This window comes from Balaenoptera musculus, chromosome 4 (genome assembly GCF_009873245.2).
Source record: "Balaenoptera musculus isolate JJ_BM4_2016_0621 chromosome 4, mBalMus1.pri.v3, whole genome shotgun sequence".
Lineage (NCBI taxonomy): Eukaryota > Metazoa > Chordata > Mammalia > Artiodactyla > Balaenopteridae > Balaenoptera > Balaenoptera musculus.
In genome coordinates this window covers 75,206,148-75,225,203 of record NC_045788.1, presented here as the reverse complement: position 1 = coordinate 75,225,203, position 19,056 = coordinate 75,206,148, and the positions used below count along the sequence as shown (strand labels likewise).

Genomic DNA, 19,056 nt, shown 5'->3' with positions numbered 1-19,056 from the left:
GTCCTCACCCCTGAGACACTAGAGCACAGCAGGTAGATGGGAAGAGCCAGGCTTTCTCTGATCATGGTTGCCAAACAGGGGGCTACCTCTTTCCTGAGGTTGGTGGTAATGGTGGCAGTGGTGGGAGGGCTTTAGCTAGAACCTAAAAGCACAGGCATGCTTCAAGACCAGAAAGGCATAAAATCTATAATTGCTTCCACAAAAGTTTACAATGCAAGCATGATAACTAATAGTTTGCTTTTGTATAGGGCTTTCCAGTTTGGCAACTGCTTTACCTTAAATTTATTTAATTCTTACTGAGGTAGTATTGAAATATCCACTTGAGGAAATTGAAGGCAGAGAGGGTGAGGAACCTCCTCAAAGTTGCAAAGTTTTTTTGGTTTGGTTTTGGGGGTTTTTTTTGTTTTTGTTTTTTTTTGAGGAAGTGGGGCACACCATGAGGCATGTGGGATCTTAGTTCCCCGACCGGGGATCAAACCTGTGCTCCCTGCATTGGGAGCACGGGGTCTTAACCACTGGACTGCCAGGGAAGTCCCCAAAGTTGCTAAGTTGATATGAGTTGAACCCTGATTATCTAACTCCAAGTCTGTTGTTCTTTCTGCCACCCCTTGGGGCCTAGGAGCTCTGTGAGTGGCACAGTCAAGAAGTGCTGGGAGAGGACATGTCATAAAGAGGTCCTCATCATGTAGCAGATGAAGATGCCAACAGACATCTAGCAAGAATAGAAAGCACAATAAGACGTCAGGCTGCGGGTGATGGATTCATTCTCACCAGCGAGCTGTTGGAGGGAAGCTGCTGGCTGCCTTCCCCCAAGCCTGTGGGTCCTTACCTTTTATCTGTGATCCTACCATGGGACGGGGCAGGAACCTTAGTCCAACTCTAGGGGAGTGGCAGTGTGACACGAGTTGGGAGAACTCCCAGTGAGGAGGCTGCCTGCTTTCCTCTTCTGTGGTATTTCTGCTGACTGAAAAGCATGGGGCCACTTCTGGGCATTAGAGATCTCATAACTCTCATGCCTATTCTGGGAAGGCTTCCTGGAGGAAGGGGGACTGACAGCACAGGTCAGACCCTTTCTAGGGCCCTGCTTCTTTTTAGGGGGATTAACCCCAAAGAGCTAGTTACAGAACATGCAAATAAATTAAAAGAGAGACCTAGATGAAGAGCATGGAGATTAAGAGATCAACGAGGCAGAGGACTGTAAAATCCAGACAAGAGGAAGTAGAGGTGGTTTATTACAAATTTGAATTTTGGATGGTTCTTCATATGGTCTTCACATAATTATACAGCTTTAAAACTTTAATACATATTCATTGAAGAAATTTTAAAAACTATAGAACAGTATAAAGAAGAAAATAAAATATCTTAATAATCCCCACAACCCAGAAATATATTATATCCATATTTGGGATCATACCAAATTGATATTTCTGAAGGTTCAAAAAAAAAAACCAGTTGAGCCTCAGCAATTTCATAAGATTCAGCCTAATGTTTGTATAGTACATGTATCATTAGTATCCTATTTTTTACTTTATATATTGTGAGCATTCTTCCATGAAATTATAAATTACTCAAAAATAAAAATTTTAATGGCCGATTGGTGTTTCATTTAGAGCTATTGCAAGTTTATCTAACTAATCCCCTTCTGTTGGACATTTAGGCTGTTTGCAGTTTGGGACCACAATAAAAAGTGCTGCTTGAAACCCCTTCTCCTCAAATATTTGCCATCATTTTTCCTTAGTTCCTTAGATGGACATCCAGAAGGGGAACTGAATTACTAGGTCATTGATTATGTATATTATTATTCATGATTCATATTACCAAATTGCCCTCTGGAAAGGTTGCTGTCATTTTAAGTGCACTGGCAGGGATGTGGGCAGAGAGGGCTAGCCCTGAACTCTTGCCAGCATTGAGGATTGTTGCCTTTTCAAAACCTTTGCAAATTTAAAGGATTTTAAAACATCTCATTATTTAGTTTGAACTTCCTTGATTACTAATTAGGTTGACTACTTTTTCTTGTTTATTGCCATTTCTTCTTTTTTTTGAAATGTATTTTTATATTCTTTGCCTGTTTTTCAGATAGGGAGTAGTATTAATCCTTTGTCAGATTTGTTGTAAATATGTTTCCAGATTGTCATTTACATTCTAAATTTTGCTTATACTCTAATGTATAGTTTAAAAATTTCCGTAGACAAAAAAATAAATATTTTCCTTTCTTATTTCTTCAGTGTTTTCATGTCTAGCTCTTTCTCATTCAGGGATCAGTTAAATACTCACCCATATTTTTTCTTACAGTGTTTTTTTTGTATGCCATTTTTAAGATTTGGTTTTCTACTCTAAAATTTATTTTGGTGTATAGTGTGAAGCTATGAAGATTAACTTGATTTTTCTTTTCCAACTAGTCTGTTTTTCCAGTGCCGTTTATTGAATAATTCATCTTTTCCCCATTTCTTTAGATTCTTCCCTTATCATATATTAGGTTCTTAAATGTGTCAGATCTATATTAGGTCTGTTAATCAGGCTCCATTCATTTATGTGTTAATTCTTGTGTCTGTGCCACCTTTAATAATTGGACTTTAAAATATATATTTTTTAATATCTAGTAGGGCAAACCCAACCCATTATTCATCTTTTTTCCAAAACATGTTTAATTATTTTTATCCATGTATCCCTCCAAATGAAAGTCTAGTTGAAAATCCCTTTGGCACATAATAGGTACTTAGAGATTCATTCAACTGATATAATATTTAGCTTTTTAATCCAAAACCATGTTGATTTTATTTGAATTTTATTTTACTTGAATCTTCTTTAATGTCTTGCCTTCCTGAGATAAACCCTATTTACATATATGGAAAATCTTTAAATGGCATTTAATGAAAAATTAAATTTCTTTTTATAGCTTATTTGGACTTCATTTCTTTTAGTCGTAAGACAACTTTATCTGTGATGAATGGTAGCCACTTTTATTTGCCATTGAATTACATCATAGAGTGAACAGCTGCATAACACAGTTATCCTAAACTTTAACTAAGTTTGCAGATAGTGTCATAACCACAACCTAATTATTAAATGTTTTAAGTGCATGAATATCATATAAGGATCCTGTATATGAAAGATTAATATACAAAGAAGGGAATTTGCTCTATCTCAATTATTTCAAGAACAAGTAAGAAAAATTGGACAGTGAAAAACATTAGATAAACGTTAACAACATTAGTCATAATCCCATTTTCCAAAGATAATCGCTGTCTACTGTATGTATATGGTTTTTATACACACACACACCAGTGTATGTACAATGGGGATAAAGTTGTACATGCTATTTTATAATCTGGCTTTCTCACTTAACAATATACCATGACATTTCCCATGGCATTAATTATTCTTGTACAGTGTCATGTTTAATGGCTGCATAGAGTGGATAGACCATGGTTAATTTTACCAATCCCCTGTGGTTGAACATTTAGGTTTCCTGTGAGTTTTCAATAGTATGAAGCCATAATGAATGTCATTACTCCCTACTTTAACATTATTCTAGTCCTTAGCATATAAGCTGTGTTCTGAGTACATGTGCATATTCTTCCATGGAAAAGGCAGCCTCATGGCTCCCTGGTTGTGGCAAGGTCTCCTCTTCTTCAAGGAGCTGGAAAAGAGCAAAGAGGACCAGGTTTCCCAGCCTCCTAGAGGTATTCTGCTCATTACTGGAGAAAATTGTAAGTATTGGAGAATTAACGAGAAAAGACTTTCAGAGAGCCTGGAGCCATTTATTCTATGTAGCAAGTGGATTAAGGGTCCGATTCACCGGGGTTTGTATTCGCCACACCTCCGGCCTCCACACCTAGCTCTGTGACCTCTCTAGCCCTTTCTCCACTCTCAATGGCCTGACTGCTCAAGGCCAACCAAGGAAAAGACCCACAGGGCATGGACTCCCCTCAGGCCTCTTGTTTCTCCCTGCAAGCTGCTGGGGCTCCTCATGGGGCTCTGAAGATTCTGCCCACAGGTAGATGTTAGGGCTACCTCATCTCAGATGGTGGCCTTGCTGTTGGGATGCGTTTTCAGTAGGGGTCCTTCTCAGAAATGCCATCTGGACCAGTACACCTTTGCCTGGAACTCAGAGCAGTGGGGAGAGGAGCTGGAGAAGATGGGATGAGGCTGGCCAGCTACAATCTTCAGCACATAGAGATTAGTATGGGAGGGGTGCCGGGGACCATAGCGCTCTGGACACAGGAGGAGGGGCAAGCACTCAACCAGCAGCTGCTCTCCTGCTGGAGACAGAGGCTTTCTTTTGCATCTGGAGAACCTGGCTATGGGAGCAGGAGTGGTTAGAGTACTCGTCAAACAGCCCAGATTGGGTAGGGGAGAGAAAGAAACAATGAAAATTCAGAGTAACTGCAAGAGGAGTGTGAGCAACATGGCTTACAGGTATGTAGTGGGAAGGTGGAGAGGCAGTTATTAGCTGCCATTTTCTGAATTTACTCCATTCACTTACTCGTTCACTCATTCATTTATTTATTCACATAATCAACACTTTTATTGAGCATCTACTATGTATTAGGCCCCATGCTGGGGCTGCCAAGATAAACAAGAAAGAGGGAAGGAGTGTTATGTTGACATAGCGTCAGCTATGTGTCTGGTACCTTCAAATAGATTTTCTCCTTTAATCATCACTATAGCCTGTGAAGTAGGTATTTTTACCTCTGATGAGGAAACAGACTCAGAGAGGTTAAGTAAACTGTCCAAGGGCACACAGTTAATAAGTGCTGGAGCTGGGAGTCAGACTTAGTTCTGTCTGAATCCAGAGCCTGTGTTTTGCTCAGGGCTGTGAGCTGCCTCTTGGGATGTTCCTGCCCTGGGAAAGCTCACCATTTGGTGCAAGATGGCTTGATGGGAGAATAGTGGCCAGGCTTGCTCTGCTGTGGCTGCCTGACTAGGAACACCTGAGAGCCTGCTTCTCATTCTGCCATGATCCAGCTCCAAGGGATCTTGTTAAATAAGTTTGCAGACCCCCTCTGCTGGCTCTAATCTTGACCATAACCCCTCATGGTCTAGGAGGGATCTTGGGTCAAGTTGTCATCACTCTGCTAGCTGGGGTTAGAGGCCAGAGAAATCTTCAGTTAGGAAGGCTCCCAGGAAAGGCACTGCCTAGGTATTTATAAAACTCATTTCAGGGACTTCCCTGGCAGTCCAGTGGTTAAGACTCTGTGCTTCCATTGCAGGGGGCACGGGTGTGATCCCTGGTTGGGGAACTAAGATCCCGCGTGCTGCACAGCGTGGCCAAAAACAAACGAACAAAAACCCAAAAAACTCATTTTGTGTTTAACCTCACTCCTTCTGGCCCTCTGTAACGAGAGAAAACCACCTCTGAAGCTTATCCTTAGAGCATAGGATCTGGTGCATAGCCTTTACCTCCCACCATCTGCCTCAGATTCCTCTTATCCAAGCTAAGGAATCTAAGTCATTTCTCTTCTCTAGTTGCTTTCTCTTCCAGCCCAACCACCCTATTGGGTCTCAGCTAAACCATGAGTGTTAGTGGAGCATGAGTGAGGCAGATGATGGGTGATAGGATTTAGTGGTTAGAACTCAAAGCAGACTGTAGGGTCTCATTTTGACTTTGCTTTAGACCAGTGGTTCTCTACCATTTAGGGAGCTATTGACCCTTTCGAAAATCTCATGAAAACTGGAATTACACAATTTTCTTCTCAGAAAAATGGGCACATATGGGTTTATATGCAATAACTTGAATGCAGTTTCATGAGGTTCAAGGCCTTCCCCACCGCACACATTTTTGAGGGAAGGCTAGAAAGCCTGTTTCGGTTTACCAAGTGCTCCTGGAATGTGTGGCTTAGTATGTCCTCTGGTGAGCAGAGTTGAAGGTTACCTAGGCAACCCTTTGCAGACAACCCCTCCCCCTGCCCCAGCTCCTTGTTTTCCATATTCTGGAGAATTCTAGCTTCATGAGGTATTCGGATTACCTTGGTTTCCTATTTAACACTTGACATGGTTTGCTTCTTTCTAAAGAAATATCAGGCATCATGAGTCAGACTCTTCCTGATCCTGGTCATTTCCTAGCTTAAGCTGGCTCCTCATTCTGCTAGGTCTGTAAGGGAAGCTTTGTTGCTTATCTCTGGCAAACACTAACTCATCTCTCTGTTACTGTGGAGAGGGTCTGTGTTGTAGGGGGAAGCCATCATGTCTTAGCTACTCTTCTCTGTTCCCTGAAACCTACCAGAGAAACCTCAGGACTCACTACTGTCCTGTCCAGTCCAGGACCTTTCTGAGGTTCCCATAACCCATTGCCTCTTCTCTAGCTACTGCTCCTTCACTTTTCAGACACTTTCTTAGACCTTGAGTTTTATTAGCCCCTTGGGATTTTCTGAATATTTGTCCCTTGTATGTGTTGGGTTGGGTTGGCCAGAAAGTTCGTTTGGTTAGTGAATATGTTGTTCAATAAAGTTCTTTGTGAAAATGGAAAATGTGTCTTTTATTTTTACTTAAAAACTGAATGAGCTTTTTTGGCCAACCCAATACTTCTATCATTGTGTTTCTTACCTGATACTAAAATTACATGTTGATGTGTCTGATTCTCCCTCTAAATTAAAAGTCCCTTAAGGTCAGGAACTCTGCATTTTTTATCATTATACCCATAGTGACTGGGACTTTACTTGGTACATATAGATGCTCAGTTAATATTTATTGAACTGAATTGGGTAGTGTTTAGATACCCAAGGTAATAACTTAAGGAGAGATTTAAAAATTCCTTAAAACTCTAGGAATCTTTCCATGGCCAACCCATCTATGTCAGTTTATCCAGAAACCTAAACATAGTATTGGCGGACATAAGGAGTTCATGCTGTCTCATTTCCATGGAAGGCGTGTGTGTGTGTGTGATGTGATGTGATGTGCACAGACCTTTCTTTCTTGGTTACAGCAATTATTTGAAAACAATACCAGAACAAGTCTCTTTTTTTTTTTAACTTTGTGTTTTTATTTATTTATTTATTTATTTATGGCTGTGTTGGGTCTTCGTTTCTGTGTGAGGGCTTTCTCTAGTTGCGGCAAGTGGGGGCCACTCTTCATCGCAGTGCACGGGCCTCTCATTATCGTGGCCTCTTTTGTTTTGGAGTACAGGCTCCAGACGCGCAGGCTCAGTAATTGTGGCTCATGGGCCTAGTCGCTCCGCGGCATGTGGGATCTTCCCAGACCAGGGCTCGAACCCGTGTCCCCTGCATTGGCAGGCAGATTCTCAACCACTGCGCCACCAGGGAAGCCCCAGAACAAGTCTTTTAATTCTCTCCAGTAATCTCTCCATGTCTGTGTCCCTCAATACTTTTTTGTATTTATCTCTCTGATATATCTTAACGTCTCTTTTATCTCTCTTTCGCGTTTGGTTCACATATCCTAAGACAGGCTGGACAGCAGTGACTCTGAGTAGCAACTACACAACTAGCTCAGGACCAAGGACAGCAGCACGCACGTCCTTGAAGTGGGAGAAGGGGCTTTAGTTTGCTAAAGTTTGTTCAATAATATGACCTTTGTGTGTGGCCCTTCTCACCTGTCAGGCTGCACTTGCAATTCTGCAAACCTGGTTATTACTTTGGCCCTAGTTGTTCTATGTCTGTGGTGGACCTGTGTCCAATCTGTCCCTCTGGCATTGCTTCCACTGACGGGCATGGTAGTGAGACCAGGGCAGGAATGGCACAGCTGTGGAATCAGAAAGCCTGGAGGTGGGAACAGGGAGAAACTCTGGGCTGGGATGAGAGAGACTGCTCCAGGAGCTGCCCATGAGGGTCTCCTGCTCTGAGCTCTGCAGTCAGCCATTGCTGCTTTACTGTGACCCACACCTGAGTTTCAGGCCATGGGGGTGGGTGGGGGGAGAGGAAAGAGGCCTTGGGGATGTGCTGGGCCAGTTCATGTTTGGATGCCTGCCTGAGTGCCTTCCATAATGACAGAGGCCAAAGCTGGCTTTTCATATCAACAATTTCATTTTTAACTGAAGTCGTAATGTCCTGATTAAATCAAAATTAAAATTAAAACGCTATTGATGTGCACACTGGGGAAGAGGGAAAGAGACTGAGAGTGAGGGTCCCAAGGAGTGAAACTTTTACATGTCTGAACTTCCACAGGACACACCTCCTGCCTCTGAGTACCTCTGTAACTCTCTCTAAACATATTACAAAAGCAAATATACTGCTAATGTTCAACAGCTGATTTATATTCAGCACTGACTGATTCATCACTGGCAAATGTTCTGTATTACTTTGAGGACCCATCCAAGAGTAATGCTCAGTGTAAGAAAAAAGACAATAAATCTACCACCCTCACCACCATCTGTGAGGCATGAGCACTTTAAATAACCTATCAGTTAGCAAAGACTCTGTTAAAAAAAAAAAAAAAAAAGATGAGCAGGTATAGTCACTTCTGAAGTGGCCATTTTCTTGTGTCCAGAGGACACTGAGTGATGGCAACTTTTCTGGGAAGGGAGGGAGAGTGAGTGAATCTGTGTATTGCAGCTGAGGTCTCAGCTCAAGCTAATATTAAAGCTCGTGAAGAATAAACAAATGGTTTGCTCATTAGCTGGGCTTAGAGAGGTGTTACCCACATGTTTAAAGGGCTAATTATTAGTGATCTTTAATGGAGCTAATTTAGCAGTGGTAAGTGTTACACATTTCTGCTCTTCAGAAGTAGCCCATTAGCCAGGCCTTTATATCTAATATTGACTTTAGGAAGTTAATATTGAAACAGGCCACAATTAAGAGTTCACGTGAAGCGTGAGAGAGAGAAAGATGGAGGTGGGGTAAAAAAAGGCACAGAGAGGGACCAGGAGAGGAAGAGACACAGCTGCTATTAATCACCTTTTGTGTGGAAGGCACTGTGGATGAATAAGATTCGGTTCCTGGGCTGCTCATTCAGCACCACCTGTGTGCCAGTCCCTGCCCTCAAGAGCTTAGAGTCTAGAGAGGGATCCAGATGCAGGAGTGGAGATGGCATGGCAGTGAGGTGCCTGCCATGTGATGCACAGAGAAGGGAAGCCAGGCCCGCCTGGGGTCGGGAAGGAGTTAGGGGAGGCACCCTGGAGAAGCAACACAGCTCACTATGGAGCAGGGCAGAAAGTGCTCATTGTGGGGGGTGACGTTCAAATGCATGTCAGAGTTCAGAGAAGGTAGACGTTGTGTCCCCATTGTGTAAAGACGGCTCAGTCTGGCCCTCAGCACAAGCCCCTGGCTACTGCCTCACACTGCATAAGGCCTCGTCAGTTTGTTTGGAAAAGCTTAGGACTTAGCAGTTGCTGAAAGAGGAGCCTTTGTGTTTGTTTTCCTTCTCCCCTTTTGCGCTGAGATCAGGTGAGCTGAGGTTCGTGAATGTCCTTCCCTCAGAAGTCCCATGGCCTGGTGCCGGGGTCGGGGAGAGCCTACCACACCATCGCTGCTCTGTGGCTGCTGCTCAAGGGGAAGGAGGGTGCTGCCAGCTGGTCTGACATTTGCAGGTGTCAGTGGGGTGATAGATCCCCAGCTGGGGAGAGGCAGTGGATCCCCACACTGTGTGGTGCGTCTGTTGCTGACAGTGAGCTGCCCAGTCTCTTTCTCGGCCAGATGTATTCCTTCCGCTGAGCTCTGCACACGCTTCCTGCCTCAGTGGCAGGTGTTTTAAGGAGAGCTCCAAGCTACATATTTATCGTTCCCGGAGGAGTTTCCCACAGGATGTTGCCTCAATAGCTCGTTAGCGTGTCTGTAAAGAGGAGACAAGCCAATCACCTCCATCTGTGTGCGTGTGTGTGTGTGTGTGTGTGTGTGTGTGTGTGTGTGTGTGTGTGTCTTTCTTTCCAGCTCTTTGTCTCTCACTCTTACCCTTTCCCCTCTCATTCTTGCCACCTCTCTGTCCTCTTGGGTTAATATAGGAAAGGGGCAAGGAGAGAAGGGACAGTGAGGGGAATAAAGATCATTGCCACTTTGCACCGATAGGTTCCCTCTCAGCCCAGCTGCACTGACAGCATCTTCTCCCAAGGGCTTTGCCCGTCTAGTCCCTACAGAGAAGGGGCCATGTCCTCAAGTCTCTTCCCTTTATGAATAGTTCCACACTGCATCTTCAGGGTCTTCCACAAACTCTCAGCCTGCTTACTGGCCTGGCAGGCTCCCAGGACGTACCTAGCAGACAAGCATTCCTCCTGCTTCTCTTAGAACCTAGGGAGAAGATATAAAGAGGCCAAATTCCAGTGCCCCCTGCCCCCCAGCCCAGCACCCACCTCAGCAGGGGCTGTGTGTCCCATTCTCCCCGTCTCCTTCAAGATAGAACAGAATGTGACGTGGAGGTTGGAGTCAGCGCCTGCTGGGTCCAGCTCTGTTCTGGAACCACAGCCTTCCTTTGGGACCAGCCAGATTCCACCAGCTCTGGCCCTTGCTGCGGCACAGTCCAGCTCTCTGAGCTCCTGCAGGCGCTTGCGGACACATCTTTGCCAGGGCCTTCTCGGGAGCCCACCCTACTGAGATTGTTCAAGTTCAGAATGAGATCACGGAGCCCACCCACCTCCCCCATGCCCTCCTCTCCGTGGCTGCATAACCCTGCTTTTCTGTTCAGCCTGTTCTCTGTCTCTAGCACACAGCTTGCTTGCCCCTTCCTCTCTGCCTTGGCACATACTGCTTCCCACCAGAGCACTGTTCCATGGCCCTTCCCTTATTCAAAACCTAGTTCAAAGATCACCTCTTGGGGGAGCCACCCTGATGAACTGCCTCCAACTCACCACTCTTACTCTCTGTCTTCTTAGGACCTATGCGTGCTCAGTTTCAGTGCAGTGTTTCTTTATCCTCTTTTGCTTGACAGGCACTGTGCTAGGTGTTGGGGTAGAACACTGAGTAAGACATGGTCCCCACCCTTGGGGTGTCAGGATCGGTTAATGGGGAACAGAATGAAAACGTAGAAATGCCTTTCAGGAGTGACAGAGTACAAGGTACAGTCAGGGACAGCTCAACTTGATGGGGAGGTCAGGGAAACTGCCCAGAGGAAGTGATGGATTAGAGAAAGATTTAAGAGGTAGAATCAACAGAGCCAAGTGACTGAATCGATATTTGCAATATAGGAGCGGGGGTGGGGTGGAGTTTAGCATATGCCTCCCAGGTTTCTGTTTGGGTAACTCAGTGGTTGAGGGCACCAGTAATCAGGGTAGAGGGGGTGCAGGGCAGCCATGTTGGAGGCAGGATGGGAGGGTCTTTACCAGAATCTCAGACTCTTAAGCTTTGTTGTTTTTTTTTCTTTTTAAGGGAACTTTATTATTTTTCTTTATTTATTTTTGGCTGCATTGGGTCTTCATTGCTGCGTGGGCTTTCTCTAGTTGCGGCCAGTGGGGGCTACTCTTCTTTGTGGTACGTGGGCTTCTCATTGCAGTGGCTTCTCTTATCGCGGAGCATGGGTTCTAGGCGCATGGGCTTCAGTAGTTGTGGCTCGCGGGCTCTAGAGCGCAGGCTCAGTAGTTGTGGCGCATGGGCTTAGCTGCTCCGCGGCATGTGGGGTCTTCCTGGACCATGGCTCGAACCCATGTCCCCTGCATTGGCAGGCGGATTCTTAACCACTGTACCACCAGGGAAGCCCCTAAGTTGTTTTTTTATAGAGTGTCTGGTAGCTTCCTGGTGTCAGGGGAAATGGGCATTAGGTATTTTATTAGGCAGGAAACTCTCAGAGGGCAAAAATTGGGTCTCCCCTCCAAAGGAGCAAATTGCCTGAGATAAGCACTGTGTTCTCCTTAGATGTGGAGCTCCCTAGGGTGGTGGCACCTTTCCTTCCTCTGTTTCTCATCCAGTGTTGCCCAGTGTTCAAGGCTTTGCACCTGTGGGTGGGAGTGCAGGTGCGGTGAACAGGCATAAGCCGCCCGGCTGCTCTGTCCTCCAGGGCCATCTCAGAGATGGCATCTTGGCCTGTAAATATGATCAGTGACAGTGTTTATGGTACTGAGAGCAGTTAGAGAAGGCGGAGGGCTCTGAGGGTTGGGGTAACGAGGAAGATTTGTTGTGAAATTAAAATATTTGATTCATGAGAGAGTGGTTTTAAGCTACCAAAATTCTGAGCAGTTTGGACAAGTGTTTATTGATAAATATTCCTACTGCCAAAAAACAAGACATGGTCCAGTCTCAATGCCCTGGAGGGGGATAGCCCTCCTGGATAGCCTTTTTATTCCAGAGCTGGATTTGAGTTCTGGGTCACAGAGTAATGGCTGAATCTCTGGAATCCTGGGCAGGGGGGAGGGGTCATGAGCAGCAGCAGTAGGTCAGATTCTAGAGGTTCTGCTTAGACTGGGCTAAAGGATGCTTCTGTCTATCTCTGCCTCTGAAGCAACTCTGGAATAGAAAGACATACTTTAGAGTATATCACTTCCCTAAACATAATGCATATTCATCACCTGGGTTTCTTGTTAAAATACAAGCTCTGATCTTGTAGGTCTGGGGTGGGGCCTGGGATTCTGCATTTCTAGCAAGATGGTAGATGATGCTTGTTACTTTAAGTAGGAAGGATTTAGGACTCACCATTAGGAAGCCTTTCCTTTGGGCTCCCTGGCATTCTGTACACTTGATGTCTTATCTCTGATAATACCTCATTGTCCTGTCTGCATACCTATCTACCTCTGCCTGGAAGACCCCTGGAGAGCAGTGTCCATTTCTTATTTGTCAAAGTATCACCACAGCCTAACATAAGGCCTAGCACATAATAGGTGTTCAATAGAGAATTGATAAAAGAATGACCCCGGGAATAGGAAACTGTCCAAATAATGCCAAAACCAAGGTTCTGCCTAATGAGCTCTTGGAATTCTCAGCTATAAGCCAGATCTCTTTTGTACAGCAGATCAGTCAGTGTTTCAGTGCCACCGTGATCAAGGCTCCCATGCTGGACACCACAGGGATGGCGTGGAAAGAGGAGGCAGAGACCTGAGCATTGGGAAATTTGCTGTCTCAGTGGCAAAACAGGGTTAGGGCCCATTTGATGCAACATTAGCATACTTACACAATAACTTCTAACTAAGTGCAAATTAAGGGGGTGTGACTGAGAACCAAAAGGAAACAAAGAGCAATCCATGGGTACCCTGGCAGCTTGCACCTCCAAATGCTCAACACTTACTTGTTTCTTCACTTGTTGAAATCATGATTACATCCTAAAGGAGGTTAGCATAGACAAGGCACCCAGCTGCCCTGGGAGACTCACTGTCATCCCAGAGCCACAAAACCACAGACAGGGCCTGTGACCCAAGGGCTGGTCCTGCTCTTGCCACATGGGGCCACACAGAGGCTGGGAGTCAGAGGGAGGATCATCGGCATCTTCCAGCAACGGAGCAGTGACTAGGAAAATGTGAAGAGGAACAGGCAGCAGCAATGTGAGCATAACCCATTTGGAGTGAGGAGGAGGTAAGAGTGGGGCTTGGAGAAGACCCATGCTGGAGATCCTGGGGAGATGGCGGTGGTAATTTTTACTTCCCTAATAGACGCAGAGCATTTCAACTTTGCTAATTAACAGAACAGCAGGCTTGTAAATCTGACAGCAGCAGGACATGAATGGGGTGGGATTAACACTGAACGGGGGAAGTGTGCCTTTGTCCTTAAGATAAAGCACAGCATTCATGTTGGGCCAGGCCCATGAGGGAACCCTCTGGTTCTTTCTTTTCCTGCAGTAACCCCAAGGGCACAGGGACCTTTATTTCTTCTCAGGCTTTCTTTAGAGGTAGCAAGGGGCCTAGGGTTTATAGTCTAATAGTGCTATCAAATGTACCTTGTATCAGAGAGAGTAATTGCAGTTCATGTCTTCCTCATTCAAGGTGTGTATGCCCCCGGAAGTTCTCCCATCACTAGTCTCGCATTTTGGTAACTTGGGCTGTCCGCAAAATGGGGTGACGTGCCCTGAACATTCCAATCCCTAAACTGATTCCTGGGAAAGAATGGGCTGGGAGGCCAGGGAAGAGTTGTTTTTTTTTTTTTTTTTTTTAACATCTTTATTGGAGTATAATTGCTTTACAATGCTGTGTTAGTTTCTGCTTTATAACAAAGTGAATCAGTTATACATATACATATGTTCCCATATCTCTTCCCTCTTGCGTCTCCCTCCCTCCCACCCTCCCTATCCCACCCCTCTAGGTGGTCACAAAGCACCCAGCTGATCTCCCTGTGCTATGCGGCTGCTTCCCACTAGTTATCTATTTTACATTTGGTAGTGTATATATGTCCATGCCACTCTCTCACCTTGTCACATCTTACCCCTCCCCCTCCCCATATCCTCAAGTCCATTCTCTAGTAGGTCTGTCTTTATTCCCTTTATTTTTTTTTTTTCCTTAGATTCCATATATATGTGTTCGCGTACTGTATTTGCTTTTCTCTTTCTGACTTACTTCACTCTGTATGACAGACTCTAACTCCATCCACCTCACTACAAATACCTCCATTTCATTTCTTTTTATGGCTGAGTAATATTCCATTGTATATATGTGCCACATCTTCTTTATCCATTCATCCAATGATGGACATTTAGGTTGCTTCCATGTCCTGGCTATTGTAAATAGAGCTGCAATGAACATTTTGGTACATGACTCTTTTTGAATTATGGTTTTCTCAGGGTATATGCCCAGTACTGGGATTGCTGGGTCATATGGTAGTTCTGTTTTTAGTTTTTTAAGGAACCTCCATACTGTTCTCCATAGTGGCTGTATCAATTTACATTCCCACCAACAGTGCAAGAGGGTTCCCTTTTCTCCACACCCTCTCCAGCATTTATTGTTTCTACATTTTTTGATGATGGCCATTCTGACCGGTGTGAGATGATATCTCATTGTAGTTTTGATTTGCATTTCTCTAATGATTAATGATGTTGAGCATTCTTTCATGTGTTTGTTGGCAATCTGTATATCTTCTTTGGAGAAATGTCTATTTAGGCCTTCTGCCCATTTTTGGATTGGGTTGTTTGTTTTTTTGTTATTGAGCTGCATGAGCTGCTTGTAAATCTTGGAGATTAATCCTTTGTCAGTTGCTTCATTTACAAATATTTTCTCCCATTCTGAGGGTTGTCTTTTGGTCTTGTTTATGGTTTCCTTTGCTGTGCAAAAGCTTTTAAGTTTCATTAGGTCCCATTTGTTTATTTGTGTTTTTATTTCCATTTCTCTAGGAGGTGGGTCAAAAAGGATCTTGCTGTGATTTATGTCATAGAGTGTTCTGCCTATGTTTTCCTCTAAGAGTTTTATAGTGTCTGGCATTACATTTAGGTCTTTAATCCATTTTGAGTTTATTTTTGTGTATGGTGTCAGGGAGTGTTCTAATTTCATACTTTTACATGTACCTGTCCAGTTTTCCCAGCACCACTTATTGAAGAGGCTGTCTTTTCTCCACTGTATATGCTTGCCTCCTTTATCAAAGATAAGGTGACCATATGTACGTGGGTTTATTTCTGGGCTTTCTATCCTGTTCCATTGATCTATGTTTCTGTTTTTGTGCCAGTACCAAACTGTCTTGATTACTGTAGCTTTGTAGTATAGTCTGAAGTCAGGGAGTCTGATTCCTCCAGCTCCATTTTTTGTTCTCAAGATTGCTTTAGCTATTCGGGGTCTTTTGTGTTTCCATACAAATTGTGAAATTTTTTGTTCTAGTTCTGTGAAAAATGCCAGTGGTAGTTTGATAGGGATTGCATTGAATCTGTAGATTGCTTTGGGTAGTAGAGTCATTTTCACAATGTTGATTCTTCCAATCCAAGAACATGGTATATCTCTCCATCTATTTGTATCATCTTTAATTTCTTTCATCAGTGTCTTATAATTTTCTGCATACAGGTCTTTTGTCTCCTTAGGTAGGTTTATTCCTAGATATTTTATTCCTTTTGTTGCAATGGTAAACAGGAGTGTTTCCTTAATTTCTCTTTCAGATTTTTCATCATTAGTGTATAGGAATGCCAGAGATTTCTGTGCATTAATTTTGTATCCTGCTACTTTACCAAATTCATTGATTAGCTCTAGTAGTTTTCTGGTATTGTCTTTAGGATTCTCTATGTATAGTGTCATGTCATCTGCAAACAGTGACAGCTTTACTTCTTCTTTTCCAACTTGGATTCCTTTTATTTCTTTTTCTTCTCTGGTTGCTGTGGCTAACACTTCCAAAACTATGTTGAATAATAGTGGAGAGAGTGGGCAACCTTGTCTTGTTCCTGATCTTAGTGGAAATGGTTTCAGTTTTTCACCATTGAGGACAATGTTGGCTGTGGGTTTGTCATATATGGCCTTTATTATGTTGAGGAAAGTTCCCTCTATGCCTACTTTCTGCAGGGCTTTTATCATAAATGGGTGTTGAATTTTGTCGAAAGCTTTCTCTGCATCTATTGAGATGATCATATGGTTTTTCTCCTTCAATTTGTTAATATGATGTATCACGTTGATTGATTTGCGTATATTGAAGAAGAAGAGTTGTTTTATCTTCCCAAATTGCACTGAATCTTGCCAGGGAATTGGTTCCCAATACTTTCTTTCAAAGCATATTGATCTGATAGCCTGAAGATCTTAAAGGCTAATAAATATGAAGAGAAGGTTTAAAAAGTCTCAGAATACTAGAGCTGAGTGGTACTCTGGAGATCATCTACTCAGATCACCAGCACTTGGTGTGACAGATGAGGCCACTGACCTTGTGCAAGTCACTTTAGGAAGGGTTAACATTTCATTCATGTATTTATTCTTTCATCAAATATTTATTGAATATTTACTATGAGTCTGCCCAGACATGTACCTGGGAGTGAAAACACGTTGCTATTTCATTGGTCCTGTTTGAGTTAGCGTTCAGTGAAGTTCCCCTTTCTTATAGATTCTGACAGCTGGTTTCACAAGGATGGTGGGGGAATTGACACATAGAATCTTTAGCCAGTGCAAATAGGTTTTCTATGCAAGGTCACCAACTTCTGAGCTGCTGGGCTAATTAGTTTACCTCTACTTGGCTTTACATAATACATACATTATTGAAAAGTTATTTGTAATTCAATTTTTTGTCAAATGAGAAACTAATTCAAACCACTAAGGCAACTTTTATTTGAAGAAACCCTGGAGCAAATCCTTTTATAATGTGAAAAATTTTGTTGTTGCTGTTGGAAATGATTATCCCCTATTTAAGGATTTTGTAAATCTGGACACTTCAGGTTTTCTTATGGTGGGCACACAACCTGGGAGATAGCTCATTTGTGGTCTGAAAGGGATGAGGGAAGACTCTGGCCTGAGAAGAGGAAGCCCCGCTGGGAATCTTAGACCAGCCCAACCCAAGATAGTGACATATACTTGGGCCAACAATTGCAAGCTGCCTGGACAAGCTGCTCCCCTTCTCTCAGGTCTTGGAGTCTGGAGGGGAGAACGGAGAGGTGGGGCATGATGAGTGGGGTATGCAGGATGAAATTCCAAATTCCCTCTCTCTCTCTCCACAGGTGGGAGTGGGGAGAGGGCAGGATGAGGAAACTTTTGCTTCTTTTAGAGCAAATTTCAAACTCTTCCTTAATATCTGGGGACTGTGTGGAAATAGAGCCGTCTTGTATACTTTAACATGGTAGGGGAAGCGAGGAAGAACAGTGGAAAAAAACAGGACAGGAGTTTAGGAGAGAAGAGGATTATGTGGATTCTTATTATACAGTAAAATCTCATTACTTTCGGTCTTGCTATTTTCGAACTTGTAAATAATCTAGACGAAGACAGGACTGAAGTTTAACTTTTCTTATTAAAATTTTTTCTCTAGAAATTAATAGTGTATGTAGTGATGTAAAGGAGAGTGTTTTAAAACTGATGTATAGAAAGACACAGTCCACATATGAAAATAAACTATGTTCATGCAGAAGCATCATTCTACTCAAGCAATTCATATATTAAAGATGATCCTTATCTAGTTGGTAAAGCTTGATAGGACTCTTCCTTGCCCAGGAAGCTGAAACTTCTTATTGCATCATGGTGAAAATTTACCTATGTATCTGTTTGTAATTTCTACAATAATTTATATGGATCCTAATTAGTTTCTACTAGTGAGGTTTAATTGCTTTCCTGTGTTGGAAGATAAAGTCAGAGCATAAAGATCTGTAGAAATAAGAAAGTACAAAACCATGCTTATAGTTAGAACTTCCTTTTTTATGGTGTTATTTTTTTTCCTCTATTGCCCACGGTCTTCTCAAAGTGAGCCTTGCAGCTGGTTAATTCAGCATCAGCTACTCTGGGCCAGCTTGTAAAGAGAAGCAACTAATGAAAAAAAGCCTCACTGTCTTCATTTAGTGAAAAATGAAAAAGAAGAAATAGGTGAAAGGGTCAGAGACCCTTTGGAAATTTGTTTGGGGTTAGGGTATGACCTCTGACCGTGGAAACTGGCGTTCTGGGGATACTTCTCTTCTCCTCTTTGGTTGAGTGTGCAACTGTCTCATTTCCCTTCCCTAGGCCAGTGATCTTAGTCCCAGGTTGTTGCCAGAATTCCTAACAATTTTGGATCCTTGAAATAGTCAATGTTTAGGGATTGAGACACCCTGAGTGGGACCATCCTGTCCAGCACATTTCTCCCCTCTGTAAATTGTCAGGTTGGGACCACAAGAGAGTAAGCCAAGTGGAGAAAGGCACTAGAAGGGGTGTCTGTGGTCTCTGGTTCTCTCTCACTGAGCTGACACAGGGCCGCCACTCTTCTGGGGTCCCTCTGTGCCATGTCCCTAGAGGCGGTACACAGCAGAGATTCCATCACAGCCTGCAGGGCTCTGAGTGTGGGCTGGCTCTCCCTGAGAGTCTTTGTGGGGTACTCAGGGTAAATGATAGGGGTGCAGTGGGCTGGCCTGGAGTTTTTGTGAGCGTGTGTAAGCTGAGTCCTCCCTTCCCACGCATCGCACACGGGGCTGGGTTGTCCTTTGCCTCCAGAGGCTGCTGTTTCTCGAGGCACATTGTTATTTTCCATTCTGTGTGAGCCCCAGGCCTCTGCCCCCAACCCTCTAACAGGAGCTCAACTGGACTCCTGAAAGGACTTTCCAACTGAGAAGCGAGATTTAGGCAGAGAAAGAGTTGCTGAAGAAGGGAAGGTGTTTCCTTCCCACGGGATTGACATTGCTCACCAGCTG

At 43.7% G+C, this 19,056-nt stretch overlaps 1 protein-coding gene across 1 annotated transcript in view; it reads left to right on the top strand.

The window, feature by feature from the left end:
• KALRN (kalirin RhoGEF kinase) overlaps positions 1-19,056 on the top strand; it is a 655,634-nt gene that overhangs the window by 174,128 nt on the left and 462,450 nt on the right. The window lies entirely within an intron of this gene.